At 37.1% G+C, this 23,427-nt stretch overlaps 1 long non-coding RNA gene across 3 annotated transcripts in view; it reads left to right on the top strand.

Annotated features, from left to right (window-relative positions):
• The window catches only part of LOC143680638 (uncharacterized), a 79,577-nt gene that overhangs the window by 20,381 nt on the left and 35,769 nt on the right, over positions 1 to 23,427 (top strand). For 2 of the 3 annotated variants that reach the window (XR_013174101.1, XR_013174100.1), the window contains exon 2: positions 6,435 to 6,546. The exons of the other annotated variant lie outside the window; for it this stretch is intronic. This is a non-coding gene — a long non-coding RNA (uncharacterized LOC143680638). The remainder of the gene's footprint in view (positions 1 to 6,434; positions 6,547 to 23,427) is intronic. 3 annotated transcript variants of the gene reach the window in all.

The raw sequence follows: 23,427 nt of genomic DNA, 5'->3' as shown, positions 1-23,427 counted from the left end.
CCCACCATTACTGACCCATAGTATTGGTGTAGTTCATTTGTTACTGTTGGTGAAAAAATATTATAATATTACTGTTAACTACAGTCAGTCCATAGTTAGCAAGAGGTGCATTTCCCCATATACTGCTGTATTATTACCTCCTTGTAATAGGGTTGAACATCTCTTCTAGTTCATGAAAGAACGTTTTTATATTTGTACATTTAAGACAGATATTGTACACCACAAGATTCACTGTTTTTTTTTTTTTTTTTTTTTTTGGCACAGGCAACCACCGGGAAATGAACCTGGCTCTCTGGCGTGGCAGGCAAGAACTTTGCCTGCTGAGCCACCATGGCCCGCCCAATTCACTGTGTTTTCTATCCCCATGTTTAACCTCCAACCTTTCTTCAAGAGACATACATACATGACTCTAAACTTCCCCCTTTCCACCAAATTCACACACCATTCAGCACTGGTAATTATTTTAACATAACATGCTAGTGTCACCTCCATCTGTTTCCAAATGTTTAGGTTCTACCTGGTTAAACATTCTGCACATATTTTATTGCCTGTTTTTTAAGATGAGAGAATGGAGCTGAGAAATATGGGCTCCCTTTATGTTCAACCTAGTTAAAGATTCTGCACATATTAAGCTGCTTGCTTTTTTTTAAAAACTCTTTTTTATTGTCTAATATAACATATATACAAAGCAAAGAAAGAAAAAACCCATAATTTTCAAAGCACTCTTCAATAAGTAATTACAGGACAGATCCCAGACTTTGTCATGGGCTACCATTCCATCATCTCAGATTTTTCCTTCTAGCTGCTCCAGAACATTGCAGGCTAGAAGGAATATATATATTTTATCATTGCAATCAACTTTTTTCTTTTTTGTGAAAAATAACATATATACAAAAAAGCAATAAATTTCAAAGCACAGTGCCACAATTGGTTGTAGAATAAATTTCAGAGTTTGGTATGGATTACAATTCCACAATTTTAGGTTTTTACTTCCAGCTGCTTTAAGATACTGGAGACTAAAAGAAATATCAATATAATGACTCAGCAATCATACTCATTTGTTATACCCTGTCTTCTATGTATAACTGCACTATCACCTTTGATCTTTATCCTACTCTTTAGGGATATTTGGTCTATGCCCATTTGAATGTTTCATGTTGGAAAGGGCTGTTGACAATATGGAATAGGGGATGGAACTAGTTGATGTTCCGGAGAGGCTGGCCCTTCTAGGTTTCTGGACTTTTCTGGTCCAGGGACCCATCTGGAGGTTGTAGGTTTTTGAGAGTTACCCTAGTACATGGAACCTTTGTAGAATCTTATATATTGCCCTAGATGTTCTTTAGGATTGGCTGGAATGGTTTTGGTTGGGATTTGGCAAATTATGATAGGTAGCAATGTCTAACTGAGGCTTGTGTAAGAGTGACCTCCAGCATAACCCCTTGACTCTATTTGAACTCTCTCAACCCCTGATACTTTATTTATTACACTTGTTTTCCCCCTTATGGTCAGGATGTCATTGTTGATCCCATGATGCTAGGGCCAGATTCATCCCTGGGAATCATCTTCCATGCCGCCAGGGAGAGTTTCACCCCTGGATATCATGTCCCAAGTAGGAGGGATGGCAATGCTTTCACTTGCAGAGTTGGACTTAGAGAGAGAGAGAGGCTACATCTGAGCAGCAACAGAGGTCCTCCAGAAGAAACTCTTTGGCATACCTATAGGTAGGCTAAGCTTCTCCACTATATACATTAGCTTCACAAGAGCAAGCCTCAAGATCAAGGGCTTGGCCTATTTATTTGGGTGTCCTTAATGTTTGACAGTTTCAGGGGTTTCCTCAGTGGTAAAGTTTAATAGTTCCGTATTTTTTCTCCCATCCCTCAAGAGACTGCCAATACTTTTTTTTTTAATTTTTAAAATTAATTTTAAATTAAAAAAATATGACAACAAAGAAACACAAACATTCTTAAAATATAATCATTCCGTTCTACATATATAATCAGTAATTCACAATATCATCATATAGTTGCATATTCATCATCAGGATCATTTCTTAGAACATTTGCATCAATTCAGAAAAAGAAATAAACGATAACATAAAAAGAAATAAAATGAAAACAGAAAAAAAATATATACATACCATACCCCTTACTCCTCCCTTTGATTGATCACTAGCATTTCAAACTAAATTTATTTTAACATTTGTTTCCCTTATTTAATTTTATTCCATATGTTCTACTCATCTGTTGACAAGGTAGATAAAAGGAGCATCAGACACAAGGTTTTCACAATCACACAGTCACATTGTGAAAGCTGTATCATTATACAATCATCATCAAGAAACATGGCTACTAGAACATGCCAATACTTTTTGATTATTTGCTTAATATACTCAGGGATGTTTCCAGGCATTACGTTAAGCGATACAAGATTAAAGGACCTCTTTCTTATTCTAAGCCCCTGTGTTTGGATTGTTTAAACAATCTATCCAGACAGGTTGAGTCAGATTATGTGCTACAGAAAATTTAGGTTCTGAGCAAAACAAACCTTTCTTCCTTTGATCTCAAAGAATAGACGAGGTTCTAAAATATAGACAATGTCTCCTTACACCTGTGTTCTAAATTACCTTAATTCTGACCTGATCAGCTTGGTTCTTATCTCTAAATACCAGGTTATACATATATAAAACAGCCTCTCGAAATCCAGAAATAATAATTACCACTCCGGACTAAATGGGAGTGCTAAAAGAGCTTACAAACTAGGTCTCTGTTTTTTTTATAAGCATTTTCTAAATAATTGCTTGCCTCTGTTTTTATTAGTTTTGTTAGAACTAGAGCATCATTGATTGCCAAATAAAAGGATGGCGTGAAAAAAATGCTATCCTTTTCATAATAGTTTCCTTTATCCCCCCAACGCTGAAAGAGACAAATGTCGCAGGGGCCAGGAATTTTACTTAAATGTGTGTAACTGACTGGATGAAACAACAGGGAGGCAATAGAGGCAACGGTGATGCTTGCAAGGAGACAAAGAAGGGTGAAATGGGGGAGAACAGAATCCCCTTCACTTTGTCTTCCCTGCCCTGCCCAATCATGCCATATCCTGCCCTGCTCTGCCCTACTTTGCTTCCTTGTTTCTTACATCTTTCTGACATTTTAATAGGAATGTAAAGGTGTTTCATTGTGCTTTTAATTTGCATTTCCCAAATGACTAATAATGTCATGGGCTTATAGCCGTCCGCATGGCTTTTTTGGGGGGGCGGGGTGGGGGGGCTGAAGTTTCGGTTTACATCTTTTGCCCATTAAAAAAAATTTGGTTGTTTGCTTTTTTATCATTGAGTTTGAGTGTTTTTATTTTATAAGTCCTTTGTTATTTGAAAATATTTTCTCCAAGACTATGCCTTGTCTTTTCATACTCTTAGCAGTATGTTTGAACAGCATACGTTTTTATTTTGATTTAAAGTCCCATTTATATATATATATTTTTACTGGATCATGCCTTTTGTATTGTATTTATGAAAGCTTTGTCAAGCTGAAGGTCACAAAGATTTTCTCCTAGATTTTTGAAGAAGTTTAATAGGTTTTGGTTTTACACTAGGTCTATGAAGTATTTTGAATTAATTTTATATAAGGTATGAGGTAACTGTTATTTCTCCACTGAATGCTTTTTTACCTTTGAGAAAACTCAATTGACTATAAAGGTTTATTTCTGCATTATTACTTCTATTCCATTATCTGTTTTTCTGTCCTTTTGCCAATACCACACTGTCTTGATGATTGCAGCATTATATCAAGTCTTGAAATTAGGTAGTGAGACCTCCAACTTTGTTTTCAATTTTTTTTTCCTATTCTGTTTCCTTTGCCTTTCCATATAAATTTTGAATCTGTTTGTCTGTATCTACAAAATTACCGCAGGAATTTTAGTTGGGATTATATTGACTCTATAGCCTGATTTGGGTAAGAATTGAAATCTCAACAATTTTGAGTCTTCCAGCCCATAAATGAAATATCGTTTCACTATTTAGATCTTTTTTCTTTTTTATTTTCTTACATGGGCAGGCACCGGGAACTGAACCCGGGTCTCTGGCATATCAGGTGAGAACTCTGCCACTGAGCCACCATGGCCTGCCCAGATCTTTTTTATTTTTTATTAATATTTTGTAGCTTTCAGCAGACAGAATCTATACATTAAATTTATACCTAATTATTTTTTAGTGCTATTGTAGTTTTTAAATTTCAAATTTCAATATTTCATTGCTATTTTATAAGAAAGGGATTAACTTTTGTATATTGCCTAGTATCCTACCACATGCTAGCCTACTTATTTGTTCTAAGAGCTTTTTATAGATTGTTTGAGATTTTCTATTTAGACAATGTGTTATCTGTGAATAAAGATATTTTTGTTTTTTCCTTTCCAATCTATATGTCCTTTACTTCTTTTAATTGCCTTATAACTAGGACTTTCAGTACGATGTTGAATAAGAGTGGGAAAAGAGAACATCCTGCCTTGTTTCCAATCTAAGAGGGGAAACATGTAGTCTCTGATTATTAAGTATGATATGAGCTATAGGATTTCCATAGATGCCATTTCTTAGTTTAAGGAAGTTCCCACCTAATCTTTGTTTTCTGAGAGTTTTTGTCATGAAAGAATCTTACATTTTGTCTTTTTTTTTCTGCATCTAGTGAGATGATTGCTTGGTTGTTCTTCCTTAGACCGTTGGTGTGACAGATTACACTGATTGATTTTCTCAAATGTTGAATGAATTTCAGAATCCTGGGATTAACTGCACTTGGTCATGATATATTACCCTTTTTATATATTGCTGAATTCAATTTGCTAATATTTTGTTAAGGATTTTTCATCTATGTTAATGAGGCATGTTGATTTGAAATTTGCTTTACTTGCAATGCCTTTTTCTGGTTTTATTGAGAAATGCTAATCTCATAAATGAGTTGAGATGCATTCCCTTCTTTCTCTTGAATATATTGTATAAAATTGTTATTTTTTCTATAAATGATCAGTAGACTTCACCAGCGAAATCATCTGTGCTGGAGTATGTCTTTTTGGAAAATTTCCCAAAATATTCCAAAAATAACAAACTCATTTTGTGTCTTTCAAAGAATTAGTACATTTCATCTAGGTTGTCAAATGTATAGGCATAGAGTTTTTCATAGTATTTTCTTATCATCCTTTTAATGTCTGCAGGATCAGTAATTATGCCCTTTCTTTTATTCCTGACATAGATAATTTGTATCTTCTCTCTTTTTATCTTGGTCACAATGGCTAGAGGTTTATCAATTTTACTGAATTTTTCAAAGAACCAGTTTTTTTCCATTAATTTTCTTTATTGCTTTTGTTTTCAATTTCATTGATTTTTTTGCTTTTATCATAATCATATCCTTCTTTATGCTTTAGATTTATTTTGATTTTCTTTCTCTAGTTTCTTAATATGCTAACTCAGATAATTAATTTGAGACTTTCTTTTTCCAGTATAAACATTTAGTGCTATAAATTTCCCATGAATCATTTCTTTATGTTCTTCCCACAGAATTTTACATGTTGAATTTTCATTTTCATTCAATTCAAATTTTTTTTTTTTGCATGGGCAAGTACCTGGAATTGAACCCAGGTCTCCGCCATGGCAGGTAAGAATTCTGCCTGCTGAGCCACTGTGGCCTGCCCCAATTCAAAACATTTTATAATTTCCTATGTGTTCTTTTTGACACCTGGATTATTTAGAAATGTACCTAATTTCCAAATACATGGAGATTTTTTTGGTAACTTTCAGTTATTAATTTCTAATTTAGTTCTATTATGGTCTGAGAAGACACTTTGTATGATTTCAATTATTTTAAATTCGTTAATTAAGGTACATTTTATGGCCCAGAATATGGTTTATTATGCTGAATATTTTATGTACACTTGAAAAAAAATATTTTTTTCTGCTGTTGTTGAGTAGGTGTCCTATAAATGTAAATTATGTTAAATTGGTTTATAATGTTATTCAGGTCTTCTATCTATATCATGTCTTTTATATTGTTACTGATGTTCTCTCTACTTTTAATTACTGTAGGTATAATGTTGAAATCTCTAAGAATGATTGTGGATTTTGTCTACTCATTTCAGTTCAATCTGTTTCCATTTTAAGTCTTTGTAAGTTCTCTTATAGGTGCATACATATTTACAATTGTTATGTCTTCTTTGTGAATTGACTCTTTTTTTGTTATGTGATAGTATCTCTTTTTTTCCCTGAGAGTCCATGTTTGGAAGTCTAGTTAGATAGTAATTTACCACTCCAACTTTCTTTTGATTAGTGTTTGCATGCTTTATATTTTCCATCATTTTACGTTTAACCCAGCTATGTCTTTTTATTTAAAATAAATTGTTTATGGGTAGCATACAGGTGGACCTTTTGTGTTTTGCTCTGTTTTAAAATCCAGTCCGGAGGGCTGACATCATCAACATGGCAACGTAAACAGCTACTGAAAACTTCTACCCAGAGATTCAGCGAAAAGGAAGACGATCCTCATTCATTCAGAACTCTGAAGGAAGGTAGGCAATGGTAAAGGCACCCCCAAATGCTGAATCAAAGGAAGAGTAAAATGTCAGGTAGGAAACTTCTGTCCTAGACTGGATGGTCCTCTCCCCTCCCCCTCACTTGGTCCCACACAACTAGGTCTCAGAAGCAGCAACCAGGATCCCTTCCACCTCCCACTGGGACACAGACTATAAAATCTCTCACAAAAAAAAGAAAAGAAAAGAAAAGAAAAGCAAAGAAAAGAAAAGTCTCTCACAGCAGTAAGTCAGATTCCCATCTATATCCAGACACAGAGACTGAAGCACCAAGATACCTGTGGCAGGACATTCCTGCTGGGGTGGGTGGAATACAAAAGGGTAGTAAGGAAGATTTTCCAAAATGTAGGACTAGGGAGGGGACCACACAATATTCCCTAAAAACTGCAAGCAGCCAGGCTGAGACTGATTCAAATCAACTATTTAGGGACTTGGGGAACAGGGGAGGACATTTCAAGGCCCAGATTAGGGTGTGTGCCAGTTTGAAGCTGTTATGTACCCCAGAAAAGCCATGTCCTTTTCCCTGATCCAGTCTTCTCAGGAGGACTGTGTTTCTTTTAATCCTGATTCAGTATTGTGGGGTGAGAACTTTGGACTGTTTCCTGGAGATGTGACATACCTAATTGTGGGTGGGACCTTTTGGTTGGATTGTTTCCATGGAGATGAGACACATGCAACTGTGGATGTGAACTTTTGATTGGATGGAGATGTGACTTCCCCATTAAGGTGGGTCTTGATTAGTTTAATGGAGTTCTTTAGAAGGGGAAACATTTTGGAGTTGCTTCAGAGCTGACAGAGATAGAGACCTTTGGAGATATGGAAAGAAAAATAGCCTTGAGGGAGTCATTTGAAAGGAGAAAGGAGAGAAAGCTAGCAGACATTGCCATGTGTCTTCCCTTGAGATGCTAAGCAAGTCAGACCTCAAAGTTGTGTCCCAGAGGAGTTAAGTGAAGTTCCACAGATGCTTAGAGAGGAAACCACTAGCATGAGATTTTGGAATTGATGGAACTAGAAATAAGAACCAGCAGATGCCAGTCATATGCCTTCCCATGTGACTGACATTGGCCTTTCTTCAGTCAAGGCATCTTTCTCTGGATGCCTTAGTTTGGACATTTTTATGGCCCTGGAATTATAAACTTGTAACTTAATAAATTCCCTTTTAAAAAACCACTCCATTTCTGGTGTATTCCATTCCAGAAACTTTAGCAAACAAACAGTAAGGGAAGAAGAGTCTGAGAAAATGTGGACAGAGACTGTTTCCAGCCTTGAGTCCTGTTGCCCATACCCTACCCTTGAGGGAAACAGCAGCAGGAGGCCTGATCCTTGCCTGAGGATGACTGCAGACTGGGTCAATTTATAGCTCTAAATGCCTATGCTCAAAATGAAGAAAGAGCTAAAACCAAAGACCTAACTGAACAACTGAACAAACTAGAGAAAGAACAGCAAAGTAATTCTAAACCAAGTAGAAGAAAAGTAATAACAAAGATTAAAGCAGAAATAAATAAACCAGAGAAAAAAACAATAGAGAATCAGTAAAACCAAAAAATTGATTCTTTGAGAAGATCAACAAGATTGACAAACCTTTAGTAGACTGACAAAGACAAAAAGAGAGAAGGTGCAAATAAACAAAAAAATGTTAGGGGGTCATTATCAGGGACCCAGAAGAAATAAAACAATTCATAAGAGGATTCTATGAACAACTGTATGCCAGCAACCTGGTTAACTTAGATAAAATGAAATGGACAGATTCCTAGAAACACACAAATAACTTATACTGACTTGAGAAAAAAACAGAAGACCTCAACAAACCAATCATGAGTAAAGAGATTCAATCAGTCATCAAAAACCTTCTGTATTAGTTAGGGTTCTCTAGAGAAACAGAACCAACAGGGAACACTTGCAAATATAAAATTTATGAAAGTGTCTCACGTGACCGTAGGAACGCAGAGTCCAAAATCCACAGGGCAGGTTGCGAAGCCGATGACTCCAATGGATGGCCTGGACGAACTCCACAGGAGAGGCTCACCAGCCAAAGCAGGAATCAAACCTGTCTCCTCTGAGTCCTCCTTAAAAGGCTTCCCATGATTGGATTTAGCATCACTAATTGCAGAAGACACTCCCCTTTGGCTGATTACAAATGGAATCAGCTGTGGATGTAGCTGACGTGATCATGACCTAATCCTATGAAATGTCCTCATTGCAACAGACAGGCCAGCACTTGCCCAATCAGATGAACAGGTACCACAACTTGGCCAAGTTGACACCTGTCCCTAACCATGACACCTTCCTACAAAGAAAACCCCTCCTACAAAGGGCTAGATGGCTTTAGAGGGGAATTTGACCAAACATTCCAAAAAGAACTAACACCATTCCTGCTCAAACTCTTCCAAAAGATTGAAAAAAAAAAAAAAGGAACACTACCTAACTCAATCTATGGAGCTAACATCACTGTAACACCAAAACCTGATAAAGATACTACAAAAAAGGAAACCTACAGCAATATCCCTAATGAATATAGATGCAAAAATTCTTGACAAAATACCTAAAATTTGAATCCAAAGCACATTATAAGAATCACACACCATGACCAAATGGGGTTTATTCTTGGCATGCAAGGGTGGTTCAGCACAAGAAAATTAACCAACGTAACATAACACATAAACAAATTAAAAGGAGAAAAATCACATGATCATCTCAATTGACAGTGAAAATGCATTCAACAAAATTCAGTATCCTTTCCTGATAAAACATTTCAAAAGGTATGAATCAAAGGAAACTTCCTCAATATGATAAAGGGCATATAAGAAACACCTACAGCCAACACTGTACCCAATGGTAAGAGAATGAAAGCCTTCCTCCTAATATCAGGAATGAGATAAGGATGTCCAATATCACTGCTGTTATCCAACATTGTGCTAGAAGTCCTAGCTAGAGCAACTAGGGAAGAAGAAGAAATAGAAGTGATCCAAATAGAAAAGAAGAAGTAAAACTCTCATTATTTGCAGATGACATGATCCTATATTTGGAAAATCCTGAGGAATCAACAATAAAGCTACTTGAGCAAATAAACAAATTCAGCAAAGTGAAGGGATACAAGATTAATGTGCAAAAGTAAGTAGTGTTTCCCTACACTAGTAATGACCTAACAGAGGAGGAAATTAAGGAAAAAAATCCATTCATAATAGCAAGTAAAAGAATCAAGTATCTAGAAATAAACTTACCCAAGTTAAGATGTCAATTCTACCCAAATTGATCTACTGCTTCAATGCAATACCAGTAAAAATTCCAATGTCCTACTCTTCAGACTTGGAAGAGCTGGTCATCAAATTTATTTGGAAGGAAAAGTGGTCTTGAATTGTCAAAAATATCATAAAAATAAGAATGAAGTAGGAGGATTTACACTTTCTGACTTTAGAGCTTATTATAAAGCCAGAAGAGTCAAAACAGCATGGTATTGGCACAAAGATAGACGTATTGATCAAAAGAATTGAATTGAGAGTTCAGAGATAGGTCCTCCAATCTGTGGTCAATTTATTTTTGACAAGGCCTCCAAATCCACTGGGACGGAATAGTCTCTTCAATAAATGGGGCTTGGAGAACTGGATACCCATATCCAAAGGAATCAAAGAGGACCCCTACCTCACACCCTATACAAAAATTAACTCCGAGTGGATTTAAAGACCTAAATTTAAGAGCCAGTACTACAAAACTCCTAGAAGAAAATACAGGGAAACATCTTCAAGACCTGATGATTGGAGGTAGCTTCTTAGATCTTATATCCAAAGCTCAAGCACAAAAGAAAAAATAAATAAATGGGAACTCTGCAAGATTAAACACTTCTGTGCTTCAAAGGGCTTTGTCAAAAAGGTGATGAGGCAGCCAACTCAATAGGAAAGAATATTTGGAAAGCATATATCCCATAAGGGTTTGATAGTAAGTATATATAAAGAAATCCTACAACTCAACAACAGGAGGCAAACAACCTAATTATAAAATGAGAAAAAGATATGAATAGACATTTTTCCAAAGAAGAAATGCAAATGGTTAAAAAGCACATGAAAAGATGTTCATCTTCATTAGCTATTAGGGAAATGCAATTAACAACCATAATGAGATATCATCTCTCAGCTATAAGAATGGCCACTATTAAAGAAACAAGAAATTACAAATGTTGGAGAGGATGTGGAGATATTGGGGCACTTACTCACTGCTGATAGGAATGTAAAATTGTACAGCCACTGTGGGAGACAGTTTGGCAGAAAACTAAATATTTAGTACTCCTATAACCTAGCAATACCATTAGCCAGTATATACCCAGAAGATCTAAAAGCAGTGACATGAACAGACATTTGCACATTGATATTCATAGTGGCATTATTCACAATTGCCAAAAGATGGAAACAATGCAGGTGTCCTCTTCGTAAACAAAACGTGGTATTTCATACAATGGCATATTATGCTGCAGTAAGAAGGAATGAGCATGTGACAACATGGATGAATCTTGAAGATGTAATGCTGAGTGAAATAAGCCAGACATAAAAGGACAGATATTGTATAATTTCAGTAATATGAACTACCTAGAAAATTTTAACTCAGAGTTTTAAACTGTAGACTGTAGGTGACCTAAATATAGGCAGAAGATAGAGAAGGGGAAGTGGTTACCTGATATGTTCAGAATTGTTAATGAGATTGAACTTAAATGTTTGGGAATGTATAGAAGCAATGTTAGATCATTATTGGGATTATAAGTAACAGTGCCATATGATTTTGTAGGTGAATTTGATTGAAAGGGATTATTTAAAGTCAAGTATGTCACCAATTAACAACACAAATATGAATAAGTTCTTGCATGAACTGCTACGAATGTGTGACATTTGTACAGAGTTAGAGTATATGGGGGAAATACCTATTGCATACTATGGACTATATTTAGCAGTAATGCCTTAATATCCTTCCATCAGCAGTAACATGTGTTCCACACCAATACTGGAGAAATAATGGGGGAGGTGTTTTAGGTTTTCTTTGTGTGTGTCTGTATAATTATCTGCTATTTTTCTCTTTGGAGCAATGAAAAGTGTCAAAAATTGAGTGTGATGATTACACAACTAAGTGAGGGTTTAAATTGTAATTTCTTAAAACTTTTTATTGTATAACATATATACACAAAGCAAATAAATAGAAAAGCAGTAGTTTTCAAAGTACTCTTCAGTAGCTATTTGTTGACCAAGTAGTTCAACAGGTCAACAAGGATAGATCCCAGATTTTGTCATGGGCTACCATACCATTCTCTCAGATTTTCCATTCTAGTTGTTCCAGAATATAGGAGAGAAGGCATAAATATTTCTTTTTATCATCACAATCGTCTTTTTTTCTCTTATGTGAAAACTAACATACAAAAAAAAAAAGCAATAAATTTCAAAGCACAGCACCACAATTAGTTGTAGAACATATTTCAAAGTTTGACATGGGTTGCAATTCACAAATTTTAGGTTTCTACTTCTAGTTGGCTCTGAGATACTGAAGACCAAAAGAGATATCAATTTAATGATTCAGCAATCATATTCATTTGTTAAATCCTATCTTCTCTGTATAACTCACCATCACCTTTGATTTTTCCATCCCTCTCTTTAGGGGTATTTGGGCTATGGCCATTCTAACTTTTTCATGTGGAAGGGTCTGTCAATAGTATGGGGTAGGGAGATGGAACTATTTGATGTTGTGGCAAGGCTGGGCCCTCTAAGTTTCAGGACTTATCTGGTCCAGGGACCATCTGGAAGTTGTAGGTTTTGGGAAAGTTTCTTTAGTGCATGGAACCCTTGTGGATTCTTATATATTGCCCTAGGTGTTCTTTATGATTGGCTGGGATAGTCCCCCATTGCGGTTTGGCAGGTTATGATAGGTAGCAATGTCTAACTGAAGCTTGCATAACAGCAACCCCCAGAGTGGCCTCTAAACTCTATTTGAACTCTCTCTGACACTGATACTTTATTAGTTACACTTCTTTTCCCCCTTTTGGTCAGAATGGAATTGTTCTTCCCATGATACCAGGGCCAGACTCATCCCTGGCAATCATCTCCCACATCGCCAAAGAGACTTTCACCCCGGATGTAATATCCCATGTAGGAGGAAGAGCAATGATTTCACTTTCGGAGTTGGACTTAGAGAGTATGAGGCCAATGAAAATGAATATCTCTTCATATCCTTTTGAGCCATGTGAATTTTCCCTCCAGAAAAATTCCTATTCATATCTTTAACCTATTTTATAATTGGGTTGTTTGCTCTTTTGTTGTTGGGTTGTATGATTTCTTTGTGCATACAGGATATCAAACCTTTGTCTGATATGTGATTTTCAAATATTTTCTCCCATTGAGTTGGCTGACTCTTCACCTTTTTGACAAAGTCCTTTGAGGTGCAGAAGCATTTGATTTTAAGGAGTTCCCATTATCTATTTTTTCTTTTGTTGCTTGTGCTTTGGGTGTAAAATAGGAAGCTACCTCCTATTACTAGGTTTTGAAGATATTTCCTTACATTTTTTTCTTGAAACTTTGTGGTGCTGGTTCTAATATTTAAGTGTTTGATCCACTTTGAGTTAATTTTTGTATAAGGTGTAAAGTAGGGGTCCTCTTTCATTCTTTTGGCTCTTGATATCCAGTTCTCCCATGCCCATTTATTGAAAAGAATCCTAAAGAATCCTAAAGTCCCAGTTCAGAGGATTTGAGGTCTTGTCAAAAATCAGTTGAGGACTTCCGGAGAAGATGGCGGCTTAGTAAGACGCACGGATCTTAGTTTCTCCTCCAGGACAGCTACTAGGGGAGTAGAAACGATACAGAACAGCTCCCAAAGCCATGACAGAGATAAAAAAGACAGCATACCCCATCCTGGAACGGCTGGCTGGCTGAGAGAACCCGCTCTGGTGAGATCGCCGAGGGGCGCAGGCTTCACCGGGCGGGGCGGCAAGCGGCCGGAGTCACTCCCTTCCCCCTCCCTGGGCCGGCTGGGAGAATTGGACAGGCGGTCCCCTCAAACTGCGGCAGCTGGCGCCCACACCACGTGCAGCCCCCCGGACCAACTGAGAGAATTGGATCGGAAATCCCCAGGCTGCGGAGAACGGCGACGGGGGGGGGGGCCCATCCAAACCCGTGACTCCCCAGGAACGTGCACTCTCCCGGGCGGGCCGCTGCGGCTGGCACCCTCCCGCCAAGCTTGGCGCCCCGGGCCGACTAGGAAATTCGGACGGGCGCTTTCCCGGGCTGCGGCGGCCAGCGACCCTCCCCGCATTCTGACCCCAAGCCGGCTGGCACTCTTCCAAGCTGCTTCGGCTAGCAAACCTCCCGGATGGCGAGAGTTTTCCAAAGTTAAAGGACCCACAGCACCTTTTACTGGTGGGACCTGCAGAAAAACGTGTGCCACGAGCGCCACCTACTGGGCAGGATAAGAAAAACAGAACCCAGAGATTTCACAGAAAAATCTTACAACCTTGTTGGGTCCAACACCCAGGGAAATCTGACTAAATGCCCAGATGCCAGCAGCAGAAGATAACTGTCCACGCTCAGAAGATTGAGAATATGGCCCAGTCAAAGGAACAAACCAATAGTTCAAGTGAGATACAAGAGCTGAGACAACTAATGCTGAATATATGAACAGAAATGGAAAATCTCTTCAAAAACCAAATCAATAAATTGAGGGAGGACATGAAGAAGTCATGGGCTGAACATAAAGAAGAAATAGAAAAACTGAAAAAACAAATCGCAGAACTTATGAAAGTGAAGGATAAAGTAGAAAAGATGGAAAAAACAATGGATACCTGCAATGATAGATTTAAAGAGACAGAAGATAGAATTAGTGATTTGGAGGATGGAACATCTGAATTCCAAAAAGAAACAGAAAATATCGGGAAAAGAATGGAAAAATTTGAACAGGGTATCAGGGAACTCAAGGACAATATGACCCGCACAAATATACGTGTTGTGGGTGTCCCAGAAGGAGAAGAGATGGGAAAAGGAGGAGAAAAACTAATGGAAGAAATTATCACTGAAAATTTCCCAACTCTTATGAAAGACCTAAAATTACAGATCCAAGAAGTGCAGCGCACCCCAAAGAGATTAGACCCAAATAGGTGTTCTCCAAGACACTTACTAGTTAGAATGTCAGAGGTCAAAGAGAAAGAGAGGATCTTGAAAGCAGCAAGAGAAAAACAATCCATCACATACAAGGGAAACCCAATAAGACTATGTGTAGATTTCTTAGCAGAAACCATGGAAGCTAGAAGACAGTGGGACGATATATTTAAATTACTAAAAGAGAAAAACTGCCAACCAAGACTCCTATATCCAGCAAAATTGTCCTTCAAAAATGAGGGAGAAATTAAAACATTTATAGACAAAAAGTCACTGAGAGAATTTGTGACCAAGAGACCAGCTCTGCAAGACATACTAAAGGGAGCACTAGAGTCAGATACGAAAACACAGAAGAGAGAGGTATGGAGTAAAGTGTAGAAAGAAGGAAAATCAGATATGATATATATAATACAAAAGGCAAAATGGCAGAGGAAAATATTATCCAAACAGTAATAACACTAAATGTCAATGGACTGAATTCCCCAATCAAAAGATATAGATTGGCAGAATGGATTAAAAAACAGGATCCTTCTATATGCTGTCTACAGGAAACACATCTTAGACCCAAAGATAAACATAGGTTGAAAGTGAAAGGTTAGGAAAAGATATTTCATGCAAATAACAACCAGAAAAGAGCAGGAGTGGCTACACTAATATCCAACAAATTAGACTTCAAATGTAAAGTAGTTAAAAGAGACAAAGAAGGACACTATATACTAATAAAAGGAACAATTAAACAAGAAGACATAACAATCATAAATATTTACGCACTGAACCAGAATGCCCCAAAATACATGAGGAATACACTGCAAACACTGAAAAGGGAAATAGACTCATATATCATAATAGTTGGAGACTTCAATTTGCCACTCTCATCAATGGACAGAACATCTAGACAGAGGATCAATAAAGAAATAGAGAATCTGAATATTACAATGAATGAGCTAGACTTAACAGACAGTTATAGGACATTACATCCCACAACAGCAGGATACACCTTTTTCTCAAGTGCTCATGGATCATTCTCAAAAATAGACCATATGCTGGGTCACAAAGCAAGTCTTAACAAATTTAAAAAGATTGAAATCATACACAACACTTTCTCAGATCATAAAGGAATGAAGTTGGAAATCAATAATAGGCGGAGTGCCAGAAAATTCACAAATACGTGGAGGCTCAACAACACACTCCTAAACAACGAGTGGGTCAAAGAAGAAATTGCTAGAGAAATTAGCAAATACCTCGAGGAGAATGAAAATGAAAACACAACATATCAAAACTTATGGGACACAGCAAAGGCAGTGCTAAGAGGGAAATTTATTGCCTAAATGCCATATCAGAAAAGAAGAAAAGGCAAAAATTCAGGAATTAACTATCCATTTGGAAGAACTGGAGAAAGAACAGCAAACTAATCCCAAAGCAAGCAAAAGGAAAGAAATAACAAAGATTAGAGCAGAAATAAATGAAATTGAAAACAATAGAGAAAATCAATAAGGCCAGAAGTTGGTTCTATGAGAAAATCAATAAGATTGATGGGCCCTTAGCAAGATTGACAAAAAGAAGAAGAGAGAGGATGCAAATAAATAAGATCAGAAATGGAAGAGGAGACATAACTACTGACCTCACAGAAATAAAGGAGGTAATAACAGGATACTATGAAGAACTTTACACTAATAAATACAACAATTTAGATGAAATGGACGGGTTCCTGGAAAGACATGAACAACCAACTTTGACTCAAGAAGAAATAGATGACCTCAACAAACCAATCACAAGTAAAGAAATTGAATCAGTCATTCAAAAGCTTCCTAAAAAGAAAAGTCCAGGAACAGACAGCTACACATCTGAATTCTATCAAATATTCCAGAAAGAATTAGTACCAACTCTGCTCAAACTCTTCAAAAAAAATTGAAGCGGAGGGAAAACTACCTAATTCATTCTATGAAGCCAACATCACCCTCATACCAAAACCAGGCAAAGATATTACAAAAAAAGAAAACTACAGGCCAATCTCTCTAATGATTATAGATGCAAAAATCCTTAATAAAATTCTAGCAAATTGTATCCAACAACAACACATTAAAGAATTATACATCATGACCAAGTAGGATTCATCCCAGGTATGCAAGAATGGTTCAACATAAGAAAATCAATTAATGTAATACACCATATCAACAAATCAAAGCAGAAAAATCACATGATCATGTCAATTGATGCAGAGAAGGCATTTGACAAGATTCAACATCCTTTCCTGTTGAAAACACTTCACAGGATAGGAATACAAGGGAACTTCCTTAAAATGATAGAGGGAATATATGAAAAACCCACAGCTAATATCATCCTCAATGGGGAAAAATTGAAAACTTTCCCCCTAAGATCAGGAACAAAACAAGGATGTCCACTATCACCACTATTATTCAACAGTGTGTTGGAGGTTCTAGCCAGAGCAATTAGACAAGAAAAAGAAATACAAGGCATCAAAATAGGAAAGGAAGAAGTAAAACTATCACAGTTTGCAGACGATATGATACTATACGTTGAAAACCCTGAAAAATCCACAACAAAACTACTAGAGCTAATAAATGAGTACAGCAAAGTAGCAGGTTACAAGATCAACATTCAAAAATCTGTAGCATTTCTATACACTAGCAATGAACAAGCTGAGGGGGAAATCAAGAAACGAATCCCATTTACAATTGCAACTAAAAGAATAAAATACCTAGGAATAAATTTAACTAAAGAGACAAAAAACCTATATAAAGAAAACTACAAAAAACTGCTAAAAGAAATCACAGAAGACCTAAATAGATGGAAGGGCATACCGTGTTCATGGATTGGAAGACTAAATATAGTTAAGATGTCAATCCTACCTAAATTGATTTACAGATTCAATGCAATACCAATCAAAATCCCAACAACTTATTTTTCAGACATAGAAAAACCAATAAGCAAATTTATCTGGAAGGGCAGGGTGCCCTGAATTGCTAAAAACATCTTGAGGAAAAAAAACGAAGCTGGAGGTCTTGCACTGCCTGACTTTAAGGCATACTATGAAGCCACAGTGGTCAAAACAGCATGATATTGGCATAAAGATAGATATATTGACCAATGGAATCGAATAGAGTGCTCAGATATAGACCCTCTCATCTATGGACATTTGATCTTTGATAAGGCAGTCAAGCCAACTCACCTGGGACAGAACAGTCTCTTCAAAAATGGTGCCTAGAGAACTGGATATCCATATGCAAAAGAATGAAAGAAGACCCATATCTCACACCATACACAAAAGTTAACTCAAAATGGATCAAAGATCTAAACATTAGGTCTAAGACCATAAAACAGTTAGAGGAAAATGTAGGGAGATATCTTATGAATCTTACAATTGGAGGCAGTTTTATGGACCTTAAACCTAAAGCAAGAGCACTGAAGAAGGAAATAAATAAATGGGAACTCCTCAAAATTAAACACTTTTGTGCATCAAAGAACTTCATCAAGAAAGTAGAAAGACAGCCTACACAATGGGAATCAATATTTGGAAACGACATATCAGATAAAGGTCTAGTATCTAGAATTTATAATGAGATTGTTCAACTCAACAACAAAAAGACAGCCAACCCAATTACAAAATGGGAAAAAGACTTGAATAGACACCTCTCAGAGGAGGAAATACAAATGACCAAAAGGCACATGAAGAGATGCTCAATGTCCCTGGCCATTAGAGAAATGCAAATCGAAACCACAATGAGATATCATCTCACACCCACCAGAATGGCCATTATCAACAAAACAGAAAATGACAAGTGCTGGAGAGGATGCGGTGAAAGAGGCACACTTATCCATTGTTGGTGGGAATGTCAAATGGTGCAACCACTGTGGAAGGCAGTTTGACAGTTCCTCAAAAAGCTGAATATAGAATTGCCATATGACCCAGCAATACCATTGCTGGGAATCTACTCAAAGGAATTAAGGGCAAAAACTCAAACGGACATTTGCACACCAATGTTTATAGCAGCATTATTTACAATTGCAAAGAGATGGAAACAGCCAAAATGTCCATCAACAGATGAGTGGCTAAACAAACTGTGGTATATACATACGATGGAATATTATGCAGCTTTAAGGCAGGATAAACTTATGAAGCATGTAATAACATGGATGGACCTAGAGAACATTATGCTGAGTGAGTCTAGCCAAAAACTAAAAGACAAATACTGTATGGTCCCAATGATGTGAATCGACACTCGAGATTAAACTTGGAATATGTCATTGGTAACAGAGTTCAGCAGGAGTTAGAAACAGGGTAAGAGAATGGGTAATTGGAGCTGATGGGATACAGACTGTGCAATAGGACTAGATACAAAAACTCAAAAATGGACAGCACAATAATACCTAATTGTAAAGTAATCATGTTAAAACACTGAATGAAGCTGCATCCGAGCTATAGGTTTTTGTTTTGTTTTGTTTTGTTCTTACTATTATTACTTTTATTTTTTTTCTCTATATTAACATTCTGTATCTTTTTCGGTTATATTGCTAGGTCTTCTAAACTGATGCAAATGTACTAAGAAACGATGATCATGCATCTATGTGATGATGTTAAGAATTACTGATTGCATATGTAGAATGGTATGATTTCTAAAAAAAAAAAAAAATGGACAGCACAATACTACCTAATTGTAATGTAATTATGTTAAAACACTGAATGAAGCTGCATCTGAGCTATAGTTGTTTTTTTTCTTATATATTTTTGTATTTTTTATTTTTATTTTTATTTTTTCTCTATATTATCATTTTATTTCTTTTTCTGTTGTCTTGCTATTTCTTTTTCTAAATCGATGCATATGTACTAAGAAATGATGGTCATACATCTATGTGATGATATTAAGAATTACTGATTGCATATGTAGAATGGAATGATTTCTAAATGTTGTGTTAGTTAATTTTTTTAAATTAATAATAAAAATCAGTTGATGATAGATTTGATGGTCTATTTCTGCCCTCTCAATTCAATTCCATGCTGTTTTGACACTGTGCCTTTATGATAGCTTTTAAAGTAAGAGAATGTTAATCCTCCCACTTTGTCCTTCTTTTTTAAAGACTTTTAGCTATTTGGGGTCTCTTTCCCTTCCAGATGAATTTGGTAACTAGCTTTTCCAAGTTCTTAAAGTAGGTTGTTGGAATTTTGATTGATACTGTGTTGAATCTGTAGATCAACATGGATGGAATTGACATCTTAACTATATTTAGCTTTCCTGTCTATGAGCAGGGACTATCTTTCCACCTATTTGGATCTTTTTTCATTTCTTCCAGCAATGTTAGGTAGTTTCCTGTGTACAGGTCCTTTATGTCCCTAGTTAAGTTCATTCCTAAGTACTTGATTCTTTTAGAATGGAATTTCTTCCTTAACTGACTCCTCAGTTATTGTTCATGTATAGAAACATTACTGATTTTTGCACATTAATTTTATATCCTGCCACCTTGCTGAATTTGTTTATTAGCTCACATAACTTTGCTGTAGATTTCTCAGAATTTTCCAAGTACAGTATGACATCATCTGCAAATAATGAAAGTTTTACTTCTTCATTTCCAATTTGGATGCCTTTTATTTCTTTGTCCTGCCTGATTGTTCTAGCTAGAATTAATAACCACAAAAGAATGAAAAATCATTCATAAAAATATATCAAAATATGCTTTGAATATTTCAATGTTTTCAAATTTGTAAAGACCTGTTTTGTGCCCCAGCATATGATCTATCCTGGAGAATATTCTATAAGCACTAGAGAAGAATGTATATCCTTGTGCTTTAGGGTGCAATGACCTATACATGTCTGTTAGGCCTAATTCATTTGTCAAGTTGTTTAACTTCTCTATTTCCTTGTTAGTCTTTTGTCTCATTGTTCTAACTATAGAAGAGAGTGGTGTATTGAAGTCTCCTACTATTATTGTTGAAACATCTATTGATCCCTTCAATTTTGCCAGTGTCTGTCTCATGTACTTTGGAGCTCCTTGATTGGGAGCATAAACACTTATGATTGTTATATCTTCTTGGTGAATTGTCCCTTTAATTAATATATAATTTGCCTCTTATGATGTCTTCATATTTAAAGTCTATTTTCTCTGATATTAGTATAGCTACTCCTGTTTTTTTTTGGTTACAGCTTGCATGGAAAATCTTTTTCCATCCTTTCACTTTCAATTTATGTATCCTTGTGTCTAAAATGAGTCTCTTTTAAGCAGCATATAGCTGGATTATATTTTTTAATTCATTCTGCAAATCTGTATCTTTTTTTTAATTGGTAAATTTAGTGTGTTAACATTCAAAGTTATCACTGAAAAGGCATTTCTTTAATTCACCATTTTATCTTTTGGATTTTATTTGTCAGATCAATATATTCTTTTACCTCTTTCTCTTTTTATCCATTAAGTTACCCTTACTGGTACTCTTCAATTCTGTGCCTTCCTCTAGACCTCCCTCTCCTGCCTCCCCCCCACCCCCACCAACTGGCAGAATTCCCTTTAGTATTTCTTGTAGGGCTGGTTTCTTGTTGACAAATTCTTTTAGGATTTGTTTGTGAAAATTTTAATCTCTCCCTCAGTTTTGAAGGACAAATTGGCTGGGTACAGAATTCTTGGCTGGAAGTCTTTCTCTTTCAGGATCTTAAATATATCATACCACTGCCTTCTTGCCTCCATGGTGCCAGTTGAGTCTGAACTCAGTCTTATGTGGTTTTCCTTGTATGTAGTAGCTTGTTTTCTCTTGCCACTTTTGGAATTTTCTACTTCTCTTCAACATTTGACAGACTTATTAGTATGTGTTTTGGAAATGGCCTATTTGGATTTATTCTGTTTGGAGTTCATTGGACTTCTTCAACTTGTATACTTATGTCCCTTATAAGGTTCAGGAAGTCCCCCCCCTCCCATTATATTCTCAGCTATTCTTCCTAGCCCTTTACTCCTCTCTTCTTCTGGGACACCAGTGATTCTTATATTTGAGTGCTTTGTTTTGTCCATCATTTCCCTGAGATCCAATTCAAATTTTTCTATCTTTTTTTTTTTCTTGCCACTTGCTGTTTTGAATGTTCGAAATCAGTTATCCTGTGGTCTATTTCACTTATTCTTTCTTCTGCCTCTTTAAATCTGCTATTGTGTGTTTCTAATATGTATTTTATTTGATCAACAGAATCTTTAATCTCTGTGTTATCTGCTATTTTTCTATTTATTCTTTTAAATTCCTCTTTATGTTTTTCTACTGTCTTCTTGATCTCCTTTATGTCATTAGCCACCCACTTATTTTATTTAGTAGAGCTATATGAACATCTTTGATTAGTTGTCCCAACATCTGTGTCTCCTCTGGTGTTTTAATTTGGTCATTAGGCTGGACTATATCTGTCTGCATTGTAATATGCTTAGTGATCTTCTGTTGTTTTCATCATATGTAAATATCTTAATTGATTTACTTTGGAAGTTGATTTCCTTCAGTAGTCTAAAGCCTTGTGTTTGTGGGATGGATGTGTAGGAGGATGCAGGGCAGAGGGTGGGGTATAGCAGTGTGGTGATGCCTTGCAGTGCAGGTACAGGTGCAGGTTGGGGATGTTATGTTCGTGCTTGTGAACATGGCTGCCCAGTGGCCAGGGAGGATGTAGCTGTGTGGCTGCATGGGTCTGGGAGGGCATAACCCTGGAGTGTGCTGGTCTAGGGCGTGGAGCCCTTCATTTGCATGTGCAGAGCTAAGGCAGCAGCTCAGTTATGCCTGCATGGGCTGGGGACAGATGTGATCCAGCTGCTCAGGTCAGTGCTTTCCCAGAACGAGGGGATGTGACTGAGGGACGTATGTATGCCCGTGTCTAGGAGTGCTATAAACTGATGTTCTCAGAGCTAAAGGGTGTGACTGAGGGTGCAAATCTAGGAGTACCATAAAACGGATGCACAGTGCTGGGGAAGGGGCGCGGGTTGAGGCTGTGCATCACTATGGGGTGGGGGCAGGTGTAACCTGCATATGGATGGAAGCGCCTGCACTCTTTATGCACTAGTGTTAGCCTGCAGGGAGCAGGGAGGGGGAAGTAGTGCTTGGGAGGGGTGCAGGAAAGGTGGGTTGGACTGTACTTGGGGTGCAGTTGTGGGGTGGGTATGTGTGCTGGGGGTTTGTGGGTCAGGGGCACTTGGAGTTTGGGGAGTGGGAACAGGTGATGGGGTTCAGGTGTGTGGGGTGTGCAGTTAGTTGCAGGTCATGGGGCTGCACTGGTGAGGGTAGCGTGTTCAAGGAATGTAGCTTGACTTACTTCCTAGTCCCTGTCTCCTTATCTGTGTGCTCCATGGGCTCCGGGCTTCCACGTTAGTTTCCAGTTCTCTACTTCTCAGTTCTTCAGCTTTTGCAACCAGGGCCACCCTATATGATACAGAAGACTCTCCCACTTCAGTTGCACTCTTGAATTGCCATCTCAGTTGCCCTCCTGTCCCTTCTCTAACTTTTCCTTGGAGCAGGGCTGAGCTCGATCTACCCTATTCTAACATCTTCCCAGAACTCCTCTGAAATTGAAATTGTAATTTAATTTAAAATAAAATGGCAAAGTTAAGGCTACTTATAATAATGCCTAAGAGTCATCCTCAGAGCCTCTTTTGTTGCTCATATGAAGCTTCTATCTCTAATAAATAAACTCACTAACCTCCCCTAAGTGGGACATGACTCCCAGGTGTAAGTATTCCTGGAGATGTGGGGCATGACTCACAAGGATGAGCCTGGCCC

The sequence above is a fragment of the Tamandua tetradactyla genome, chromosome 4 (assembly GCF_023851605.1).
Source record: "Tamandua tetradactyla isolate mTamTet1 chromosome 4, mTamTet1.pri, whole genome shotgun sequence".
Classification (NCBI taxonomy): domain Eukaryota; kingdom Metazoa; phylum Chordata; class Mammalia; order Pilosa; family Myrmecophagidae; genus Tamandua; species Tamandua tetradactyla.
Note: the sequence above shows the minus strand (reverse complement) of the source record. Positions and strands in the feature narration are given on the sequence as shown.